The sequence below is a fragment of the Sciurus vulgaris genome (assembly GCF_902686455.1).
Source record: "Sciurus vulgaris genome assembly, chromosome: X".
Lineage (NCBI taxonomy): Eukaryota > Metazoa > Chordata > Mammalia > Rodentia > Sciuridae > Sciurus > Sciurus vulgaris.
Genome location: NC_136471.1, coordinates 47,855,537 through 47,862,669, shown reverse-complemented (window position 1 = coordinate 47,862,669; position 7,133 = coordinate 47,855,537).

Genomic DNA, 7,133 nt, shown 5'->3' with positions numbered 1-7,133 from the left:
ATAGATGAATTGTGGTTATTTGAGGTAGCAGATAATTCAAGAGGATGAATGGGAGCAAGGGGAGCAAGTATAAACTAGAGCCTGGAAAACAAAGATAGAAGGATTGATTTCAATGAATGCTTTAAATCATTCAAATGGGTTGAAGGTGCAATGTTGGCTACTGGGTTAACAATTATCATTAAGTTAAAGAGTTATTTATGAGACCAAAACTGACATTGGAGTTGTTTATTGTAAACCATGTCAAGGTGAAGAAAATACTTGTTGAATCTTGATTTGAATTTCATTGGGGTTTGGACATTTAACAAGTCTCATCAGTCTTTGACTTTGGATGTCTCCTGAGTTTCAGGGGCACAGGAGCCAATTCTCTAGTTGCTATGAACCTCATTCCAGCAGCTTCTGGCTTGTCAGCTCAGGGTCCTGCAGCTGACTGTTTGAAATGTGTAGTGTTGTGGGTTGTCTTTTTCTATTGTGTGCAGTAGTTCAGGATAAGCAGGTTCTGGAGTAGGCCCTATGATTGCTGTGGGTCACCATGTAACTGCACCCCTCTACAGGATCCTATTTGGAGTACTGAAGATTCTGGTGGCTGTCTGTGAACACAGGAAATATGGTTGTGAGTTTTCCACTGGTGTTCTTTGGTGCAGAATTATTCCCTTGGCTGACACTACTCTCTGAGGTACTGAAGTAAAGGGTCCCAGGTGGTTCACCTGGACACTAGTTTCCATTGACCCAGATTGTGAACAGTGGGTGCTGATTCCCTGTTTACTACATCTAATGCAAGATTCTGCAAGTATTCAAACAGTGTCCTTTCACTTGTCAATTGTGATCACGGGTGAGAATTTGTACCAGTTAAGGTTGGGATCAGCCCCTCCGTGCTGCACAGACTTATAACTTTCTGTCAGGTCTCCTTATAACTGAATCTTTAGGCAGCTTCTCTCTGGTATGGCCCTGTCATCCTGGGGACCATCCCTAGACTTCCCATAGTGCTCCCTCCCCCAGTGTCAGTGGTTAGGGCCTGGTGAATTCATGTTTCTCTATTCAAGGCCAAAGCTCCTTCATTGTTTTCTCTGAGTTGAAAACAGTGGGTGTCATGCAGAGCTTTCTATGCTTGCTGGGGTCACATGCTGAGCAGGGTTAGGCAAAGTACCTGGCACAGATTCCCATCAGTCCATTCCATTCCCCTTGTTTGTGGTGAGCAGGAGAGACAGGGGGTTTCAGTAATTTGGATTAGTAGTGGTTCTTCTAGAAGTTCTTTCTGGCTGGATTGTAAGAGACCCCACTGCAGGGGACTTTCATCCGGTTTAATTTGCAGTTGTTTGGGCATGAGAAGATGCTGTGTTGAGTTAAGGAGGTGACTGGTTTGTTGAGGGCGCCACAAAATGACTGGGGTACCCCCAGGCTCAGTTTTTTTAGATGATTTGGTTTTAAGATGTTTGTTCAGATATCATTTTCTTTTTTTTACTTTTAAACTTTTTAAAATTTGTTCCTCTTAGTTATACATGACAGTAGAATGTATTTTGACATATCACACATACATGGAGTATAATTTCACATTCTTGTGGTTATACATGATGTAGAGTTACACTGGTTGTGTACTCATATATGAACATAGGGGCATAATGTCTGATTAATTCTACTGTCTTTCCCATTCCCTTTCCCCTCTCCTCCCCCCATTCCCCCTGTCCCAATCTGGTGAACCTCTACTGCTGACCCTTCCCCCCACCTATTGTGAATCACCATTCACATATCAGAGAGAATATTTGACCTTTGATTTTTTGGGATTGGCTTATTTCACTTACAATGATAGCCTCCAGTTCCATCCATTTACCAGCAAATGCCATAAATCATTCTTTGTGAGTAATATTCCATTGTGTGTATGTATCACATTCTCTTTATCCATTCATCTGTTGAAGGGAACCTAGGTTGGTTCCATAGCTTAGTTATTATGAAATGAGCTGCTATGAACATTGATGTGACTGCATTACTATAGTACGTTGATTTTAAGTCCTTTGTGTATATGCTGAGGAGTGGGATAATTAGGTCATATACTGGTTCCATTCCAAGTTTTCTGGCATCTCTCCATATTGCTTTCAAGAATGGTTGCACCAATTTGCTGTCCCACTAGCAACATATGAGTGAACCTTTTCTCCCACATCTTTGCCAATATTTATTGTTACCTGTATTCTTGATAATTGCCACTCTGACTAGAGTGAGATGAAATCTCTAATTTTAATTTACATTTCTCTAATTGCTGATGATGTTGATAATTTTTTATCATATTTGTTGACCACTCATATTTCTTCTCTGAAGTGTCTGTTCAGTTCTTTTGCAAATTTATTGTTTGGGTTATTTGTGATATTTTTGGTGCTAAGTGTTTGAATTTTTTATATATCCTGGAGATTAATTCTCTATCTGAGGTGTGGGTGGCAAAGATTTTCTCCCATTCTGTAGGCTCTCTGTTTATGTTCTTGATGATTTCCTCTGCTGTTAAGAAATTTTTTAGTTTGATACCATCTCATTTATTGATTATTGATTTTACTTCTTGTGCTTTAGCTTTTGTTTATCGTGGAAGATTTTTATTTCATCATCAATTCTGAAGCTTAATTTTGCTTGATAATATTCTTGGCTGGCATCCATTTTCTTTCAGAGTTTGGTATATATTATTCCAAGATCTCCTAGCTTTGAAAGTCTAGGTTGAGAGATCAGCTGGAATCCAGATTGATTTCCCTCTAAATGTTATTGGTCATTTTCCTCTGGCATCCTTTAAAATCCTATCCTTATTCTGTATGTTAGGCATTTTCATAGTAATGTTCCTTGTGGTGGATCTGTTGTAATTTTTTATATTGGTGGTCCTATAAGCCTCCTGTATTTGATTTCCCATTTCATTGTTTAGGTTTGGGACATTTTTTTATATTATTTCATTGAAAAGTTTGTGCATTCCTTTTGTTTGTATCTCTGATCCTTCATCTATTCCAATAAATCATAAATTTGGTCATTTCAGGTTATTCCATGATTCTTAGAAGTTCTGTTCATGGTCTCTTAACATCTTTTCTCCATGGTCAACTTTATTTTCATGATTATATATTTTGTCTTTAATGCATGAAACTGTCTTCCAAGTGATGCAGTCCATCGATGATGCTTTCAATCGAATTTTTAATTTGATTTAGTGATTTCTTCATTTTAAGGTTTTCTGCTTATTTCTTTTCCAGAATCTGGGCTTTATTAAAATGATCTTTCATTTCCTGTATTTTCTCTCTGATTTCACTCTCTATACCAGCCTTTACTTCATAGATCAGTTTATGTACATTCTAAACTTCTTCTCTAACATTTCTTCTCCTATGGTGTCAATGGATTCTGTTATTGGAGTATTCTGGCTTGTTTAGGGTGATGTGTTCTCTTACTTTTTCATGTTGTTTGTGTGTCTACCCATCTAACAGTATAGATCTGAGGCAGTTGAGTTTCTACCCTGTGAACTTATAGTGTCCCTGAATGTTTCCAGTATCTCACTGTTTCGTAGGAGACATATAATCAACAACCAATACAAAAATATACAGCATGAAACCAAATAGTTCCCATTATGACAATAATAATTATCACTATAAACAGAAATGATATAATCAGTCATCACCTACAATAAAAACAGCAAGTTAGCAAAAGGATTTACAGATTCCAATGGTGAACAGGGAAAGAACAGAAGTGATATAGGATGTGATGATTGTGAAGGAGGAGGAGAGAAGATAGGAGTAAAAAAATTAAAGTAAGTATGCAGTAGAAATTGACTGTTAGTGGAAGAAAAGAGAGAAAGAATCAAGGGAAATAGATAAGAGAAAATATATAAAGTAAACATTTAAAAAATAAAAATAAAAGAATACAAAATAAAACTAAAATATACTAATCAAACATCCTAGTCTTCAAAAAACTGATTCATGAAAAATAACTGCCTTCAAAATTGCTAGAAATGAGAAAACAAAAAATATGAGTATGTATAAATGTCCTTGTACCATTAAGGACACAATGAAACAGAGAAAAGAAAATAAAAGGAAAAAAAGTGAAAACAAATCTTGATGAAAAACTAAATAATTCTTTCTGTTGGAGTTCAAAAGATTGTCGGTTTCTTTTCTTAGAAGTTTTAAGTGGGTTGGCTGGAGCATGGTGCCGCACCCTCCGGATTACTGGAGTGGGAGAGGTAATCCCGTGGGTCAGATCTCTGGAGGCAGGGTTTAGGCTTTGGAGGGCTCCAGGTACTTTAATTAAAGCCAATTGGTCTGGAGATTTTAAATCAGTGCACCTTCAGGGCCTAGTAATTGCCAGTCCATGCTGGAATACTGTACCCCGTGATCTCCCCTGGGTTCCACTGTTGTGGTGGAAGAGCCAATTCTTAGACCCCTACATCACCTGTGGCCCCTACATTTCCTGATCTTGGGTTGAGTTTCCAAATTCCATCTCTCCCTTCCCTGCCCTTCCTAATTCCCAGCCAGATGCATCTCTCCCAGCTGGTCCTGCAAGCAGCTGGATTGGGGGAGGGATGGGTAGAGTCAGTGATTTTCCACAACCAGTTGTTCCCTGTGTAAATCTTTCTCCACATTTGATTTTCTTCTGGTCACTTAAGAACACTCTGTATCATGCAGTGTGTGTTTAGGGGGTCTTTATTTCAGGCCAAATTTTGGGTCTGCCTCAGTGGCTTGCCCCTTTGCCACAGCTGCAAAAGAGTTCCTTTATTTGTCCTCCAATAGGACATCTGGGGAGATGGCATCTTCTTTCCTGCAAAAGGATATTGTGCAGTTTGCCATTCAGTGAAGTAGGGTAATGTCCTTAATCTTTAAATGCTCCATACCCAGACAAGACTCAGGCCTCCTAAAAATGTGGATTCTTTTAATTCACTTATCCTTCCACTTTGCTCATGGAGGGACCACTCTGCTGCTTCTGATCCAGTCACAACATTGGCTGTGCTGCTGGGGATTTCTTCCTTTTTTATTATATCCACCCTCCTCAGTCCCTAATCTGCTTTCAATGTCCAGTTTTAAATTCCAATAAAGTCACCCCCTCCTTTTTTGTCCAACCTCCTTGCTGAGGTGCTTGTCTGCTTTCTTGGTTTCAAACCACAGAGGAGCCAGGAAGTGACCTTCTCTAGTTCATCATTTTGAAAGCCACTCCAGACATCATTTCCTTTTCGTTGTGTGCCTTTTGTTTTGCTGTGTATATAGTGTATATAATGGACAAATGAGTCTCAGTTTTGCAAAATCTAGTCTCCAGATGTTAAAGAGGTTGCCAGTGTTTGACTAAGTAGTTAGTAAAATTACCACATTTTGTATGTTTTGTATTGAAACTCATAAGAAAACTTGTCCTCTGTGCATGACTTCTGGATATGAATTTTTCAACCATCTCTAAGCATTACATATGCCTTTACTTATCCACTGAATTGAAAGTAGAGAGAAGAAAGGGGAGAGGGAAGATTCAAGGACAAGATGGCCATGTTAGATGATACCTCAAAATATAACCATTGCTAAGTGTGCAATTTTATTTACCAGTGCTGCATGCCTAGTGGATAAGTTCTTATGTGAAATATCTAGTCCTTTTATATATTTAGAAGTGCTTGATAAATTTAAAAGTAGAAGTACTAGAATAAAAGTTTTTGTAAATAGCTTCAAAAATAAATAAAATAAGATAACAATTTGAATAGACATTTCTCAAAATCAAACAAATGGCCAATAAAACATGAAAAAAGTTTCAACATTATTTGTCATTAGGGAAAGGCAAAGCAAAACCCCAATGAGATATCACTGCACAAGAGTAACAGTGACTAAAATGGTTAAAGAGAATAAGTGCTGGCAAAGATACTGAGAAATGGGAATCTTTGTACACTGTTGGTGGGACTGTAAAGTAGTACATCCATTATAAAGAAGAGTATGGAGTATCCTCAAAAAAATAAAAAATAGAACAACCGTCAGATTCAGCTATCCAATCATTGGATATATATTCAAGGGAAATAAAATCATGATGCTGGAGTCCTATGTTGTCCCACATTAACTACAGCACTGTTCACAAGAGCCAAAAAACAGAAACAACCTAATTGCCCATCAACTGGATGAATGGATAAATAAAATGTGGTAAATTTAGGAAATGTAATACTATTCAGTCATAAAAGAATGAAATCCTGTCATTCGTAATGACATGGATATAACTGGGGATCCTTATGTTAAGTGAAACAACACACAGGAAGACAAATGCCACATGTTCTCATTCATGTGAAATATTAAAAAATTGATCTGAGAAGTTGAGAATAGAGTAGTAGTTACCAGAGACTGGGGATAGAAGAAGGGAGAGATGGATGGCAGAAGATTGATTGATGGGTACTATTGTACTTATGAGTAAGAATATTTTATAATTGCAAATTGGGTGGGCAATTGCAAAAGTAGGGTGACTATGGGTAACAATTATGCACTGCATATTTTCAAAAGAAAAAAGGATTCTGTATGCTTTCAACATAAAGAAATGATAAATGTTTGAGGAAGCAGATATGTATACACAATGTATATATTTATGAAACTATCATATGGCACCCTAATAGTACATGCAGATTTTTTTTGTATGTTTGTTTTTGCTTGTGTCAGTTAAGTAAAATATTTTTTTAAAAAGTGTTACTGGATGTGGATATTGTCCAAATACTTTTTTTCTTCATGTATGGTGAAAATCATATAATTTGTCTACTTGTGTATATTAATCCTAATGAATATTCTGATATCAAACCACTATACATAATAACTATATTTGGATGAGCATGGTTGCACATTACTGTAATCACAGAAGCTTGGGAGGCTGAGGCGGGAGAATCTCGAGTTCAAATCCAGCCTCAGCAACTTAGCAGGGCCCTAAGCAACTTAGTGAGTTGTCTTTAAATAAAATATAAAGAAGTGTTGGGAATGTTGCTCAGTGGTTAAGTGCCCCTGAGTTCAATCCTCAGTACCAAAAAATGTAATAATTATTATGTTTGCATAACTACACACTTACTGATATGACCTTATATGTGTATGTAAATGGGTATAACTGCAATCCTGTCATGATATATGTATTAACCTCTAGTAGTAAATTACATTGTGTAAACTTGACCTTAATCATCTATAAAATGGGCATATTGA